Source organism: Vulpes lagopus, chromosome 2 (genome assembly GCF_018345385.1).
Source record: "Vulpes lagopus strain Blue_001 chromosome 2, ASM1834538v1, whole genome shotgun sequence".
Lineage (NCBI taxonomy): Eukaryota > Metazoa > Chordata > Mammalia > Carnivora > Canidae > Vulpes > Vulpes lagopus.
The window spans coordinates 158,130,712-158,148,665 of NC_054825.1; the positions used below are offsets into that span (position 1 = coordinate 158,130,712).

Genomic DNA, 17,954 nt, shown 5'->3' on the forward strand with positions numbered 1-17,954 from the left:
GAGTCCTTCCCATGCCCTATTGATTCAGCCAGCCAGGCGCCGCTACTGAGGTGTGATGACATTATTTTCTTGGGCTAATCTAAGACAAGGATAACTCTAATTTTGTCCCACTCATAAGCATGTTTTAAATTTTATTGTTACATAGTATATATTTTATAAAGTCAAAAATTTCTTGGTAGTTTTATGGTTTTATTAACACAAATATGACATGCACATAAGCTGTCTATTCATTTTTTTCGCTACGCAGCCTGGCTTTGGGATTGGTGACTCTGATGGCCAGCTGAGCTGCTCTTTCCACAATGGCTTTGTGGTTCTCGGAGGATACATTGTGAGAATCTTTGCACAATAAGATTTGTTGCACATCAGCAGCACATCAAGCTCCTTGAGTTGTGGACTAGGAACTTCCGGAAGCCACTGAGCAGCATGTGCTTTGTTTTCCTGTTGCTCCCGTAACCAGTGTTGGGCATCAAGATCTGGCCCTTGAATCTTCTGCGTACCCTATTGTCAATGCCTCTGGGTTTCCGCCAGTTCCACTTAATTTTGACATATCGGTCTGACTGGTGCCAGATGAACTTTTTGGTCCTCTTTTTAATGATGTTGGGCTTTACCAGAGGTCTGAGGGCACCCATGATGCCCAGCAATCGATGGCTGCCACCTCCGCAGGTGGCACCGAGGAAGGGAGGGCTAAAGTCAAATTTCTATCATCATTACGTAAACATGCATTTTATAAAGAGTCCTTCTTCCTCTCATTTTGTGGATGTGGGTTGTTTCTGAGATGCTGGCTTCCTACCCTACCTCCATTCTGCTAACTCAGCAAAGGACAGTTTCTTTACTAGATTCTGGTTTGGGGGATGGGTTTCTGTATCCTCTGATGATTTTTGTATACTTCTGTTTGTTCTACAGGACCCTAACGCTTTCCCTCTACTTCTTTTTCCCTCCCAGACTTAATCTCCGAAGAATTGGTCTCCCTTACTTTGCACCTGCTTCTCCCCTAGATGCCCTGAGTCCTGAGAAAGCCATCCGGATGCATGTTGATGTGTAAGTCTCTTTCTTAAACTACTCCAGGTTCTCAACTGCTGGGATACTTTCTGCATTTTTCACAATTAGGCTGGACTTTTTCTTTTATCTCTTCCATGCATTTTTTCCTGGACTGTACTCACTTGCTACAAAGGCTCAGAAGGAATGTTTGGGGATTCAGATGTGTTCTTTTTTTTCCTCCTTCTTACCTATAATTTGTAGTTTGGCCATTCTATGCTTTCTAAGTAACCCAAGAGCATAATTTTTCTCTTATCCTTCCTAGATCTATCTCCAGTATATTAAACTTGCATTGGAGACATGTAATATTGCCCAGGTATTATCGATATCAGTAACTTGTTCATTTAAATAGCAAGGAAAATACAGAGGGAAAAAAAGCTATTAGGAGGAACCAGACTTGGGGCACTTGAGTAGTTCAGTTGGTTAGGCATCTGCCTGTGGCTCAGCCCATGATCCCAGGGTCCTGGGATCGAGCCCATCGCTGGGCTCCCTGCTCAGTAGGGAGTCTGCTTCTCCCTTACCCTCTGTGTATGCTCTCTCTGTCTTAAATAAATAAATAAAACCTTTAAAAAGAAAGAAAGAAAAGGACCAACTTTCCAGAGAACACAGCATGATACTGGTGTGTGCAGAGGCAGAATAGAGACAGATGCAAGGATATTATTTATATATATATATATATTATAAAATTACAAAAAATGTTTTGCTTGTGATGAGAACTTTTAGGATTTACTCTCTTAGCAACTTTCAAATATACTATACAGCATTGTAAATTATAGTCACCATGCTATACATTATATCCCAGGATTTACTTTTATTTTTTAAAATTTTATTTATTGGGGTGGCTCGGTGGCTTAGTTGGTTAAGTATCTGCCTTTGGCTCAGGTCATGGTCCCAGGGTCCTGGGATTGAGCCCTGCTGCTTGACAGGGAGCCTGCTTCTCCCTCTCCCTTTGCTCACTCTCTCCTTCTCTCAGATAAATAAATAAAATCTTTTTAAAAGATTTTAGAGAGAGTATGGGAAGAAGGAACAGAGGGGGAGGAACAAGCAGACTCCCCACTGAGTATAAAGGCTGATTGTGGGCTTGATCTCACAACCTTGAGATCATGACCTGAGCTGAAATCAAGTCAGATACTCACCTGACTGAACCACCCAGGCACCCCAGGACTTACTTATTTTGTAGCTGAAAGTTTGTACCTTTTGACCATCTTCATCCAATTCCTTTCCACCCACTCCCCACTGCTTCTGTTAACCACTATTCTGTTCTTGGTATCTATGTGTTCATGGTTTCTTAGATGTGACATATGAGTAAAATCATATGTTTTTCATTCATGACTTCTTTTATTTGGCACCAGTCCCTCAAGGGGGATATTATCCTGCAAATGGCAGTATAACATACCATGGTGGATATGGACCACATTTTCTTTATCCATTTGTCCATCAGTGGACATGCAGGTGTTTCTGTGTCTTGGCTAATGTAGATAATGCTGCAGTGGACATGGGGGCACAGATAAGTTTATGACATCGTGTTTTCATTTCATTCAAATTTATTCCCAGAAGTGGAATTGCTGGATCATGGGGTAGCTCTATTTTTAATTTCTTTTTTTTAAGAGATTTATTTATTCATGAGAGACACAGAGAGAGGCAGAGACATAGGCAGAGGGAGAAGCAAGCTCCCTGTGGGGAGCCTGATGTGGGATTTGATCCCAGGACCCTGGGATCATGACCTGAGCCAAAGGCAGACAGACGCTCAACTGCTGAGTCTTCCAGGTGCCCCTCTATCTTAATTTCTTCAAGAACCTCCATACTGTTTTCCACAATGGCTGCACCAGTTTGCATTCCCACCAACAATGCATGAGGGTTCCTTCTTCTCTACATCCTTGCCAATACTCCTTATTTCTTGTGTGATAACAGCCATTCACGCTGACAGGTGTGAGGTGCTATCTCGCTGTGGCTTTGACTTGCGCTTCCCCAATGATGAGTGATGCTGAGCACCTTTTCATATACCTATTGGCCAACTGTGTGTTTCTTTTGGAAAAATATCTCTTCAGACCCACTTCCCATTTTTTTTTTTAACTAAACTGGGTTTTGTTTCTTCTTCTTCTTTTTTTTTTTTTTTTTTTTGCTATTGAGTTGTAAGAGTTCTTGAGAGGCTTTGGAATTATTTGCTCCCATTTGATAGGGCACCTTCTTATTTTATTGATGGTTCCCTTTGCTCGAGCAGCTTTTGATTTGATGTAGTTTTACTTGTTTGTTTTTGCTTTTGTTGCCTTTGCTCTTGGCATCAAATCCAAAAAAAATTATTGACAAAACAATGTCAAGTAGCTGACCCTCTGCTTTCTTTTTTTTTTTTTTTTAATTTTTTTTTTTTTAATATATTTATGATAGTCACAGAGAGAGAGAGAGAGGCAGAGACACAGGCGGAGGGAGAAGCAGGCTCCATGCACCGGGAGCCTGACGTGGGATTCGATCCCGGGTCTCCAGGATAGCGCCCTGGGCCAAAGGCAGGCGCCAAACCGCTGCGCCACCCAGGGATCCCGACCCTCTGCTTTCTAATAGGAGTTTTATGGTTTCAGGTCATTAATCCATTTTTAAAAATATTTTATTTATTTATTCTTGAAAGACACCCAGAGAGAGACAGAGGTAGAAACAGGCTCCCCTAGAGGAACCCGATAGGGGTCTTGATTCTGGGATGCTGAGATCACGACCTGAGCCAAAGGCAGATGCTCAACCACTGAGCAACCCAGTGCCCCCATTAATCCATTTTGAGTTCATTTTTTTTATATGGTGTAAAGTAGTGATCCAATTTCATTATTTTGCCTGTATCTGTCTAGTTTAGCCACACCCAGATGTGAGCTTTTAAACAAATGATGCTTGGACAGCTGGTTAGCCATTTGAAAAAATAGCATTAGTCCTTTACACTATACACAAGATATAAATTCCAAATAGATCAGGGATCTAAATGTAAAATAAGAAAACCACAAATGGGGGATCCTGGGTGGCTCAGCGGTTTAGCGCCTGCCTATGGCCCCCTGGGGTCACGGGATCCAGTCCCACATCGGGCTCCCCGCAGGGAGCTTGCTTCTCTCTGCCTGTGTATCTGCCTCTCTGTGTCTCTTTTGAACAAAATAAATTAAAAAAAAAAAAAAGAAAACCACAAATGCACAAGAAGAAAACATAGGCAAAAGGCAAATTCCTGTATTTACTGGAGGTAGGTGAAGTTTCTAAGTATGACTCAACAGGCCACAAAAACTTAATTAAAAAGGAAGGAAATTGTGACACATATTATAACAGGGATGAATCCTGTGGAAAGGCTCAGTGGTATAAGCCATTCACAAAAGAACAAGGACTTTATGATTCTACCTCTGTGTGGTACCTAGAGTCGTCATCCATGGAGGCAAAGTAGAATGGTGGGCACCAGGGGCTGGGCTGGGGAAGGAGAAATGGGGGTTGCTTTTTAATGCATAGGTTTAGTTTTGCAAGATGAAAAGAGGTTTGAAAGCAGGCTGCATAACGATGTGAAGTACTTAACACACTGAACTGTACACTTAGAAGTGGTTTAAGATGGGGGGGTGCCTGTCTGGCTCAGTCTGTAGAGCATCCAATTCCTGATCTCAAGGTCATAAGTTGGAGCCCCACATCAGGTGTAAAGATGATATTTTAAAAATTAATTTAAAAATAAAATAAATAAAAATTAATTTTAAAAATTCCTAAGAGCTTTGCGCAGTGGCAGCATCGTAGCCAATGAGGTTTATCTGAGGCGTGATTATTGCTAATTAAAAATGGCTAAGATGGTTTCATATATTTTACCACAATTAATAAGTAAATTTTTTAAATTTTTGCATGCCTTGGAATGTAAACAAAGTGCCAGCTAGCAATCTGGTAGAAAATGCTGGCAATACACACTATAAACAAAGTGTAACTTGATAGAGGAAGAGCCCTCTTAAGAAGGAACACAGTCTGAAGTCTGACAGGCCTCTCCCAACAACCTTCTGTGACAGGGTTCATTACATCCCCACATTACAGAGAAGAAAACCAACTCAGAGAATCAGTGGCAAAAGCCAATTTTATTTGCAAATGTGCTACCCTGATATGCAGACAGTTTCTTCTTATAGGAAAATAAGAAGATTATTTAGATTGGATCTAAAGGGCTCTGACTGGGATGTCTGGGTGGCTCAGCGGTTGAGTGTTTGCCTTTGGCTCATCAAGTGACCCCAGAGGCCTAGATCAAGTCCCACATCAGGTTCCCTGCATGGGGCCTGCTTCTCCTCTTGCTATGTCTCTGCCTCTCTCTCTGTCTCTCCCATGAATAAATAAATAAAATCTTTAGAAAATAAAAAATAAAGTGTTCTGATTTCAGCAGTGTTTTCCCTACTATGAAAAATAGAAAAATGACTGTCTCTAACCTATAACCTTAGACATGGAAGCATACCTGTAGCAAAACGGGAGTGAGAGAAAAGGTGGAGAGATCCCCCTGGAAATTCTGGTGCGACCCAAAACCATATTTTTATTTTATTTTATTTTATTTTTTTTGAGTTGGAAAGCATGAGCAGGAGTGAGGGACAGAGACAGAGGGAGAATCAGACTCTGCAGCTGAGCAGGGAGCCCCACGTGAGGCTCAATCCCAGGACCCAAGGATCATGATCTGAGCCAAAGGCAGATGCTTAACCAACTAAACCACCCAGGTGTCCCTAAAAACCGGAACTTTTGAAATCTACGGGCTTAACCATCTGGTAGCTCTTTGGAATTTCAGCTTGGTCCTGTGCTATAAGGATCATTAGCCTTAGGGAGGCAGAGCAACTAGGACCGGACCAGTTAGTGGGTACTCTGGCTCCAGCTAGCTGTCAGATGGGGAGAGGTATTGATAAAGACAAGTAAACGTATTCGAACTCTCCTCCTCTCCCAGACACCCATAGGCTTCCATGACCTGGCTTATGTCATAAGGGGCAGTGGACAAAGCAGGCACTGTGGCCACCAGCTTGTCTAGCTCAGGGTCACATTGTTGAGAAGCACCATCTGGGTTTCCAGGGCCTGCCTCTCGGGGGTGGGAAAGTCTGGGGAGAATGGGCCTGCTGTTGACAAGGTGTCTGTGTTCTAGGGCTCTCTTCCTCTTGGCCGCAGGGGCCAGGGCTGGATGCCCTGCTTCTTGTTCTTTCTGGATGCTCTTTCTCCATTTAACTCGACGGTTCTTAAACCAGACCTGTGGAGTGAAGAGGGGAGATTAGGGGGCGGGGGTGTGAGCCCATAAAGTGAAAGGGACCTGGGATGGCGGCCATTCATCTTCCTTGGGAACCAGGCTTCCTTGGGGAGGCAAAGAGGCTTCTGTCTATTGTACCCGAGGCAGGGAAGGAGCTGTTTCTCACCCATGGCCAGGGGTTCCAGGAAACTGAAGGTGGCCAGGATAGAAAAAGAAGAAAGGGATGAGGTAGGGCCTGGACCCCAGAGCAGGAGTGGGGAGGACTTGGCCAAATGCCATGAGCTCTCTGTAGGATAAAGGGTCAGGGCTCCATAGGACAGAATAGAGTATGGAGTCTGGCCAAGGAGGTCCTTGAGAAGTTATCTTTGGTAGCCTCTCTGATGGATCCAGATGGGATCTGAAATGGCCTCGGTATGATTCTAGCCAGAGGCCTCTGGCTGGCCTAATGCCCTCACTGCCCAGGAATGAGCTTCAGCAACCAATGGCGTGTCCAACTCTAAAGGATGGTCCTTCTTGTCTTTGGGGTTTTGTATAAAAGACATGGTTTAGGGCAACCCCGGTGGCGCAGCAGTTTAGCACTGCCTGCAGCCCACGGCGTGATCCTGGAGACCCTGGATCGAGTCCCATGTCGGGCTTCCTGCATGGAGCCTGCTTCTTCCTCTGCCTGTGTCTCTGCCTCTCTCTCTCGCTCTGTATCTCTCATGAGTGAATAAAATAAAATCTTAAAAAAAAAAAAAAAAAAGACATGGTTTAAGACAAGTGCTCCACATGCAGAAGAATTCCATCTTGACAACTTAGTGGGCTTGAAACCCTGGGGAAGCTACCATGCCATTATGTGCCTTGGTTTATCTACTGTGTAAAATGAGAGTTTAGCACAAGCGTCAGGTTATTGACACTTTATGCTCCATAAAGGCAGATTAGTCATGATTATTTGGTCATGAGGCAAAGGGAAGGGTGAGGGAGAAGGATCTGGGGAGCACAGGACAAGCTTGGCACACCCCCAGGGAGTCTGACCTGGACTACGGTGTATTGTAAATGGATTTTTGATGCCAGCAACTCCTGGGTGACATAATCCGGAAACTGAGTCAGATTAAATAGAGCTTCCAGCTCTGCCTTCTGATAGGAGGTGAATGAAGTACGCTCCCGGCTTCTCTTCTTTGGTTTGGCTGAGGAGAGGGGGACACATGGTTAGCCTGAACCCGCAATCTCTCCATTCCTGAGTCCCAGGGGCCCTCTCTCTGTCACGCTGGCACTTTGTTTTCTGCTTAGCTCTGACTCGTACTACCTAGAAAATCTGTTCTAAGCAAGCAGAGACCATTTTCTTCAGCACTGTGTCTACCTTCTCCCACTGCTGAAAACTGATGTCCCTTCCACAGTTTGTTCTTCATTTTTGACTCAAGGAAACCATGTGCCTCTGGGTGTCATTCTATCCCCCACTTAATCTGGGATGCCAACAGTCCCAGCTAGGAACTGGAATCATTACCAGTCTCCTAGATCATTGAGTCCACACAGAAGGAAGTGCGATTTGGTAATCAGGAGAAGAGCTCTTTGTTCTAAGAGAATGTACATTTACCAAATTCAGCCAAACAGTATGACTCTGAGGCTTTATTAACCTCAAAAGAAAAACAGAGGTGCTCAGGTGACTAAGGTAAGCATCTGCCTTCAGCTTAACTCATGATCTCAGGGTTCTGGGATCGAGCCCCATGTTGGGCTCCTTGCTCAGCTCAGCAGAGAGCCTGCTTCTCCCTCTCCCCCTGTTTGTGCACATGCACATACTCACTCTCTTTCTCACTGTCAAATAAGTAAATAAAATCTTGTTTTTTTAAGATTTAATTTTTTTAGTCATGAGAGACACAGAGAGAGAGAGGCAGAGACACAGGCAGAGGGAGAAGCAGGCTCCATGCAGGGAGCCCGATGCGGGACTCAATCCCGGGACTCCAGGATCACATCCTGGGCCGAAGGCAGGCGCTAAACCACTGAGCCACCCAGGGATCCCCCAATAAATAAAATCTTAATAATAATACAGTTCCACCCAAAATATTACATGGGGAGATAAAATGGATAAGGTCTACTAATTTTTAAAGGAATGATAATTCCATGATATAATAAACTATTCCAGATGGAAAAAAAGTGATAGCTTCCCAACCAATGCTGAGAACCCATTACCTTTGAGTGATAGGCTCAAGTCAACTTATACTGGCTTGCAATTATTAAATTTTCACGTGCTTTGCAAATCTCAGTGCATTGGGCAGCCTAAAATCAGCCTATAGAAAAATTAGACAACTTTGGGAGTGTTTCCATCACTGTAATTGGCAAACAATAGGAATTAGGGCCCTTTGTGTCCACCCCCACCTTACCTGCTTGTTGGTCTGCCATTTCTGCTTGGGTTGTACGGAATCTTTCCTTAGTCCTGCTGTTGTCCTCTTATGTTCCCTGAGTGGGAATACAAAGGATATAAATCCCACCTTGTTCTGCATCTCCTCAGATCTCTCCCTCCCCCCGCCCCCACTGCCCTTTCTGAAAGGCCACGCCCCAGCATCTACCTTCCATCCACTCAATAAAAGCTTCCAGAGCCCTGGCCCCATAAAGAATACTAGGGTACAGTGTAGCCCCAGCCAATGGCCACATTAGTAGTGCCCTAGTACAGTAGAGAACGGTATTTACTAAGAGTAGAGTATTTACTAATACATGTATAAATGAAAGGCCAGTTTGGCTGGATTTCCTCATGATGCTAGCACAAGATGAGATGGTTTTACAGGAGTAACTCTAGAGACGTTTTTGGCTGTTATAACTGAGTGGGGAGGAAGAGAAATCCTACAAATGTAGAAGGCAGAAGCCAGAGATGCTACTAAGCATGCAGAGGACTGTCCCCTACAACAGAAGATTATCCAACCCCCAATGCACTAATACTTGAGTTGGGAAACCCTCATCTAATCTGATATTTGTGCTAATATTTGATTTTGAAGTATTTCAAAAATATCTCTGAATCTATTGTTAAGTCCTGCCTTATTGTTAGCAATTACCTTGTTCTGTCATTGAGGACATATATATATATTTAATAATACAAAACCAGTCTTAGGCTGCTAATGTGTCCCTTAACAGTTATTAGGTTAAAAAAAAAAACAGTTATTAGGTTAAATGTTATATTGTAACTTTTGTTAATCATCACTGGCCTGAAGCAAAATTTTATTGAATTTACTTTGTATTCAAAATGTGTCTGCCCATAATCTTTTTCATATGTTTAAAAATTTGATATCCAGGTGACCTCAAGCTCATGAGGTTTGACCCGATTTTTCTCTCTTTTTTGAGTCAATGATACTATCTAGCCATCATGAGGATTAGGAAAGGGGTAGATAGGTTGAGGGGAGGCTTTGTTGTACTGTGTGGCCTCAATTATTCTTAAAAATGCAAGGTTTGAGTTCAGTTAAGAACTTGGAAGGACTGACAGCCTACAGCCCATTGGCCAAAGTTTACATTCTTCTTCTTCTTTTTTTTATTCATGAGAGATACAGATAGAGAGAGGCAGAGACGCAGGCAGAGGGAGAAGCGGGTTCCATAGGGAGCCCAATGTGAGACTTGATCCCAGGCCTCCAGGATGACACCCTGGGCGCAAGGCAGACATTCAACGGCTGAGCCACCCAGGGATCCCCCAAAAGTTTACATTCTGTAGATAGTCCTGGTCCATAAAACGGAAAATACTACCTGCCTCCTTATAGAGAAAGTTTGTTGACACCCTGGTCATTATAAGTCAGTCAATGTGGTCATTGGTATTTTTCCTCCTTTTGTGTGTGTGGTCATTAATATTTTTTATAGAAAGCTGTCTAATTTTTCTATTTTTTGCATGCAGCCAAAGGAGATATCTTTTTATTTCTTATTTTTTTCTTTTTATTTCTAATATGTTTTTTGGTGCCTTTTTCTATGCTCTTATTCAGTAACTGTACATGTTTGTCTTTTTCTTTTCAGTGTGAGCATTCTCACATTTAAAACATTTTTTTTTTATTTTTTTTATTATTTTTATTTATTTATGATAGTCACAGAGAGAGAGAGAGAGAGGCAGAGACACAGGCGGAGGGAGAAACAGGCTCCATGCACCGGGAGCCTGATGTGGGATTCGATCCCGGGTCTCCAGGATCACGCCCTGGGCCAAAGGCAGGCGCCAAACCGCTGCGCCACCCAGGGATCCCTAAAACATTTTTAAAATAAGCATCACTATGTTTTAAAAGTTTCCAAAATTAATCTATAAAGGTAATATAAATTAAAAATATATAAACTTAAATTTAATGTTAGCTATGGTATTAGTAATGCTAAACACAGTGAATCATTACCTGTGAGTTGTTAAAATGCCTTTAAACAGGAGGGCAAAAATAAATAAATAAATAAATAAATAAATAAATAAATAAATACAAACAAACAAACAAACAGGAGGGCAGTATCTTACCAGCACATTAGAAACCATGATTCTCAGACTTGTGTGATCCACACCTGATACTGTGTTGGCCGTTACGTTCTTCAGTGGGCAGTAAAATGCTAGGATTTCCAGAATTAAGTTCCTGAGTCTTTTCAATAATCTTAACTTCTTTTCATGCTTAGTGTTGAACACATTGCTCTTCTCAAATGAATGAGGCAAAAAGTGCATCTGCTTTAGAGATCCCCTTTGCAAAGGTTCATTGGACTGAAGCAGTCTCTGGCAGGTGACCTTGCATGACTAAGGAATCTGTTTCAGAGGCTGTGAGAACCCCTTTAAGGCAGTGATAGTTTCTCTTCATGTCCCTTTTTTACTACTTATGATCTGGCCCAGTTAAGCTATTGTTTGTTTTACTTTTTTTATGTAAGCTCTACACCCAACATGGAGCTTGAACTCAACCCCAAGATCAAGAGTTGCATGCCTTACCAACTGAACCAGCCCATTTTTTTCTTAAGGCATCCTCATGCCTTTTAGTAAAATCTTCAAAGCAGGTTCATAGTTTTGTTTTGTTTTTTTAAGATTCCACCTATCTATTTTAGAGAGAGAGAGCACAATCGAGGTGAGCAGCAGAGGGAGAAGGAGAAGCAAGACTCCCTCCCCACTGGCAGGGAACCCAATGCAGGGCTCATGCATGACCTGAGCTGAAGACAACTGCGTAACAGACAGAGCCACTCAGGTATCCCAGATTCATAGTGTATTATGAAGTCTGAAGAGTTTGGGGTCACTGGCTAGTTCAGATAGAAAACACCTAGGTAACTTCCAAAGGCCTGCTGATTTCCTGTTGTACGTGCAGATCCCTAGAGTGCCTTTGGTGTCTGCTGGATCCCAAAGGGTTACAAATGCCAACCGCTGGATCTTCTGCATATTTTCAACACAAATTTCAGTTAGGTTTGGGTGATCTCTTTTTGAGTGACGCGGACTCTTGTCTTAACATAAGCGAAGGCTGAATTGTTCATGAAACTCCCCATGGCCATGACCATCTGAACTGAAGGGTATGCAGTACATGAGATAGCAAAGATCATAATCTTGGGATCCCTGGGTGGCTCAGCAGTTCAACGCCTGCCTTGGGCTCAGGGCCAAGTGATCCTGGAGTCTTGGGATCGAGTCCCACGTCGGGCTCCCCGCATGGAGCCTGTTTCTCCCTCTGCCTGTGTCTCTGCCTCTCTCTCTCTCTATGTCTATCATGAATAAATAAATGAATAAATAAATAAATAAATAAATAAATAAATAAATAAATAAATAAAATAAATTAAATTAAAAAGAAACCTCTCTTAAAAAAAAAAAAAAAGATCTTGGTCAAAAATATGTGATTCTTTCCTTTATCCCTTATGTGTCAGGGTATAGCTCCAGATAGGTAATCTGAATATACTCCTCATTAGGGTCTAATCTTCGCTTGTGTATAGGGTTAGAATCCTTGATTACTTCAACTACGTGCTCTCCAGATCTTTCTCCACAAAATCCCTCCAACCTGTGAGGTATCTTTGCAAGTTGGGTTATTGCAGTTTCCTTGTACACAAATCCCTGTCCACCCACTTCCCAATCTTGGGGCCATGAAAACCACCATGAAAGCAACTATTCTCTATAGTATTCTTTTTTATTTTTTAAGATTTTATTTATTTATTCATGAGAGACACAGAGAGAGAGAGAGAAAGAGGCAGAGACATAGGCAGAGGGAGAAGCAGGCCCCATGCAGGGAGCCCGATGTGGGATTCGATCCCAGGACTCCGGGATCACGCCCTGAGCCAAAGGCAGACGCTCAACTGCTGAGCCACCCAGGTGTCCCTCTATAGAATTTTTAAGTTAATTTCTACTCTTTCTTTTATCACTTCCTACATTCCTGTTTTACTAATCATTCATATGTCTTTACATTTATAAAGGCTCTGGTTGTGCCTCACACGCTGTAAAGCATAATTACTTTACTGTCTTTTGGCCCTACATTTCTCATTTCCTTTTGTGTCCAGATGTATGGGGCTTGCCATCTTTAGGAGTTTACTTCTGTTTTTTATTGCATTATAGTTTAATTGTAGTGAAATAATACGTTTACTATTTTTTTTAAAAGATTTTGTTTATTTATTCATCAGAGAGAGAGAGAGAGAGAGGCAGAGACATAGGCAGAAACAGGCTCTATGCCGGGAGCCCGACGTGGGACTCAATTCCGGGTCTCCAGGATCACACCCTGGGCTGAAGGGGCGCTAAACCGCCAAGCCACCAGGGCTGCCCTACGTTTTAAGTGTACAGTTCAGTGCCAATAAGTTCACTCAGGCTGTTGTACAACCATTACCACCAACCATCTCTAAAACTTTTGATCATCCCAAACTGAAACTCTGTACCCCTTAATAAAACAGTAACTTCACATTCCCCCCCCCCCCCCCAGGCCCTGGCAACCACCATTCTACTTTCTTTCTATACTAATTTGACTCATCTAGGTACTTCTATAAGTCAACTTGTACAATATTTGTACTTTGGAGATCACTTTATTTCATGTAGCAGTGTTTCCAATAACATCTTCGGGGTCCGTCTACATTGTAGCATGTGTCAGTGTTTCCTACCCTCTTAAGGCTGGATAGTATTCCATTCTGTTGTATGCATATATCATATTTTGTTTATCCATTCATGCCGTTGATTGATATGTGGATTGTCTCCACCTTTTGGCTATTGTATTACATTTGTTACATATATTGCTTCAGAAAATATGGCCCATATGATCAGTGCCATGATACTGAGGCTTGTTTAGTATTCTATCATTTTTAATTAAAATGGAATGCATGCTAGAGGAGTTTATGAACTCTATATCCACAATGCATACCAAATGGTTACTTCTGGAGTAACCAAATAGTACTCCAACAGTCACATACAGTGACAGGTGCTGGGAAGGGGTAAAGCTGGAGGCATAGACAGGAATTTCAAGGGATGCTTGATTTTGTTTATGTTTGAAGGCCTCCTGTCTCTGTTAAGACTGTGGATGATAGTTTGAATGTTAAAATGTAGTTTTCTTTACATTGGAAAATTGGTTTCCTAGAGAGAGGCAATACTTTGATTTCCCCTGGGAATGTGTTAAAAGATTCTCTGAGTGCCAGCAAGTCCTCATCTCCATCTGGAGACCTCACTGTCTTCTCTAGAAAATGAGCTACAGGGACACCTGGGCGGCTCAGCAGTTGAGTGTCTGCCTTTGGCTCAGGGCATGATCCCAGATTTCCGGGATCAAGTCCCACATCAGGCTGCCTGCATGGAGCCTGCTTCTCCTCCCTCTGCCTGTGTCTCTGCCTCTCTTTCTGTCTGTGTCTCTCATGAATAAATAAATAAAATCTTAAAAAAAAAAGGGGGGGGGGAGGAAGAAGAGAAGAAAGAGAAAGAAAGAAAGAAAGAAAGAAAGAAAGAAAGAAAGAAAGAAAGAAAGAAAGAAAGGAAGGAAGGAAGGAAGGAAGGAAAAGAAAATGAGCTACAGCCAAACTCAGAGGTTCATGGTATTGCTTCTTGGCAAGGAAGCCCTCCAAAACTGGAGATTGGCCTTCTGGGGCTCTGCTGATCTGCTGAAAACAGTTCCCATCATAGCAGGTAGATAGGACATTCACTGGAGGCCAGGGGGCCATTGAGGGGTGGGAGCTGTAGCTTGGATTTCCAGAGGCTAGAATGTTCCTAGAACTATGGTGAAGGAGATGCCAAGTTCTAGGTGCTCATCTGGCAAAAAGAGGCTCCCACTGGAGCTGATCAATCAACGACATAAGGTTGATAGAAAGCCTGATGTTTTTGAATGAACTAAGGTGAGATCTAGATCTCTAGGGGAAAGATTCCTTGAATTAGCTATAGGAGCATAGAAAATTAAGCAAACAGGGACGCCTAAGTGGCTCAGTGTTGAGCGTCTGCCTTCAGCTCAGGGCATGATCCTGGAGTCCCAGGATCGAGTCCCACATCGGGCTCCCTGCATGGAGCCTGCATCTCCCTCTGCCTGTGTCTCTACCCCTCTCTCTCTATGTATGTGTCTCTCATGAATAAATAAATAAAATCTTAAAAAAAAAATTAAGCAAACAAACAAAAGGATGGTTAACTTCAGAGAAAACAATAATGTTGTGCTCTCAAAATGAAAATAATCATAGGGTGCAAAGTTCCTTAGCAGTGATTAAAGTTTGCATAGGTAGACAATAAATGTTAATCCAGACAAAATTATATTATACTCCCAGGAGGACAGGGAGGAAATGTGAGTGCAGGTGGGGGGAGATTCATTAAGGTTTGGGAAGAAGGCATGAGAAATCAATGGAAAATGAAGAAACAGAAATAGAAGCATACTACAGAGAAACTAAAAAGTTGTAAGGATTTGCCTTATAATAAAAAATGGGATAAAGGTTGGTGGGAAACTGCACGCTTTCATAATAATGATGTGGTTTTCATAATAGTGATAATTATACTTAATGATGCTGGTTCTATATTACAATGCATTTAACTTGATGAAAGAAGAAATTTATTTATTTTTTAAAATATTTTATTTATTTATTTATTCATGAGAGACACGAGAGAGAGAGAAAGAGGCAGAGACAGGCAGAGGGAGAAGCAGGCTCCATGCAGGAAGCCGGATGTGGAACTCGATCCCAGGACTCTGGGATCATGCCCTGAGCCAAAGGCAAATGCTCAACCGCTGAGCCACCCAGCCATCCAGAAAGGAGAAACTTAATTGTAAAAATGCACTGCTCATATCTCTTTGCATGTATACATAATACAAATATACATTTGGTGGACATGAGATTCACTTGTTGATATAATGATATTATTTAATTTTTTATACATTGACTATGTCTAAAGGGGCTAGTTTTATTTGCCCATCACAAAGTAAGGGCCAAAATCTTTTGTGGCTACATGTCACCCACTGAGTTCTGTTCACTGCCAAGTCCTCCCCCTGCTCTTTAAAAATATGCATGTACCTTCTGTACTCCCTGCCAGCTCCCGCCCCTGTACTGATGCACATGTGTAGAAGAGCATGTTCACAGTAATAAAACATCTGTTTGTAGTAACAAAACATCAGAAGCACCTGGCTGGCTCAGTCAGTGGAGCGTGCAACTGTTAATCTCCGGATTGTTGGTTCAAGCCATGTTGGGGGTAGGGCTTACTTTAAAAAAAAAAAAAGAAAGAAAGAAACTACTCTAAGTGCTTACCTCTATGAAGTGTTTCTAAAATATGGCACATTCATTCTAAGGTGCTCTAGGCTGCCGAAGAATGAAGAAAGCTCAACTGGATTTTCTGGTGAAAAAGAAAAGAAAAAAAATTCAAATCAACAACACAAATATTCTTTTTACATAGAAAAACAAATGACATTGTAAATGTTCAGAGAAAGATCTGGCAAATACCATTCTTCTGTGCCATGTTACCTTAAAAGAAATATCTTTTGAAAAGTGTCTATATGAGTTTCAAGAAGTAATTTTGAATTTATTTAAGTACGTTTCCATTCTTGAATGCCACTATATATTCATGTTTCCTTTAAACTATTAAATATATATATATAAGTTTGAATGGAAAGGAAGTCTTTTTTTTATTATTATTCTTTAGATCTTAATTTAAAATGGGAATAGAAGGGGGCACCTGGATGGCTCAGCCAGAAGAACATACAACTCTTGATCTCAAGGTCATGAGTTTAAGCCCCACATTGGGTGTGGTGATAACTTAAATAAAAAACTTAAAAAAAAGAAATGAGAGTAGAATCCCTATCTCAAGGATGCTTATTCCTTACAGAAGATTCCAGTGAATAAATATAAAGAGAATTAGGGAAATAGAAATCACCATAGGAATGATTTTTGTGAACAAGATTCATCAATAAATATTACACTCAATGAGCAAATGTTTGAGGAGAAGATGTTCACAGTCTCACAGCATATCCTCTAACAAATGTTTTTCATTGAAAAGGAAAAGTAGGGGGGATCCCTGGGTGGCTCAGCGGTTTAGCGCCCTGCCTTCGGCCCAGGGTGTGATCCTGGAGTTCCGGGATTGAGTCCCACATTGGGCTTCCTCCTGCATGGAGCTTGCTTCTCCTTCTGCCTGTGTCTCTGCCTCTCTCTCTCTCTGTATCTCTCATGAATAAATAAATAAATATAGTCTTTAAAAAGAAGAAGAAAGAAAGAAGAAAAGTAGTAATGATCAGTGGAAAAGCTCAGTAGCCACCACCTTAGCCAAGAGATCACCAGTAGTAAGATTTATCAACATCACATACCCTTGGCCATTATGCCCTGAGAAGGACGCACACCATTTCTGTGCCTTCTTATCAAGAAAGGAGAATGACATTATTGGGAAAACTGGCAAATTAAAAGAAAGTCTGTACCTTAGTTAATAGTATTGATCCAGTGTGAAATTTCTAGTTTGATAATTGTACTATATTTATAAAAGATAGTGGGGCATGTGGCTAGCTCAGTTGCTAAAGCATGTGACTCTTGATATCGAGGATATGAGTCTGAGCCCCACTCTGGGTGTAGAGATTACATAAAAATAAAATCTTAGGGCAGGTGGCTCAATGGTTTAGCACCACCTTTGGCCCAGGGTGTGATCCTGGAGACCCAGGATCGAGTCCCATGTGGGGTTTCCTGCATGGAGCCTGCTTCTCCCTCTGCCCGTGTCTCTGCCTCTTTCTCTGTGTGTCTCTCATGAATAAATAAATAAAATCTTTTAAAATAAAAATAAATAAAATCTTAGGGAGGGATCCCTGGGTGGCGCAGCGGTTTGGCGCCTGCCTTTGGCCCAGGGCACGATCCTGGAGACCCGGGATCGAATCCCACATCGGGCTCCCGGTGCATGGAGCCTGCTTCTCCCTCTGCCTGTGTCTCTGCCTCTCTCTCTCTCACTGTGTGCCTATCATTAATAAATTTAAAAAAAAAATTAAAAAAAAAAATCTTAGGGACACCTGGGTGGCTCAGTGGTTGAGCATCTGCTTTTGGCTCAGGGCATGATCCCAGGGGCCTGGGAGCGAACCCCCCCATTGGGCTCCTGGCAGGGAGCCTGCTTCTCCCTCTGCCTATGTCTCTGCCTCCCTCTCTGTGTCTCTCATGAATAAATAAATAAAATCTCGAAAAAATAAAATAAAATCTTTTTAAAAATTTAAAAATTAAAAGATCATAATATCAGGAATAGCTGAAAGAGGAGTCTACAACAAGTCTGATTTTTGCAACTATTGAATAATCTAAAATCCTCAAACAAAATTTTTTAACGAAGCAAACTTAAGTACAAATTTTATCATGCTCTACATCTTGTTTAGCAACTAATATTCTTCTTAAAAATAAATCCGGA

At 41.9% G+C, this 17,954-nt stretch overlaps 1 non-coding gene and 1 pseudogene across 1 annotated transcript; one reads left to right on the top strand and one right to left on the bottom strand.

Moving 5' to 3' along the window:
• Positions 1 to 223: 223 nt before the first annotated feature.
• On the bottom strand, positions 224 to 629 carry LOC121476291 (annotated as a pseudogene).
• Positions 630 to 4,747: 4,118 nt separating this feature from the next.
• Positions 4,748 to 4,889, top strand: LOC121486042. The gene has a single exon (XR_005986516.1). It is a non-coding gene; the product is annotated as a U4 spliceosomal RNA (small nuclear RNA).
• The last annotated feature ends 13,065 nt before the right edge of the window (positions 4,890 to 17,954 follow it).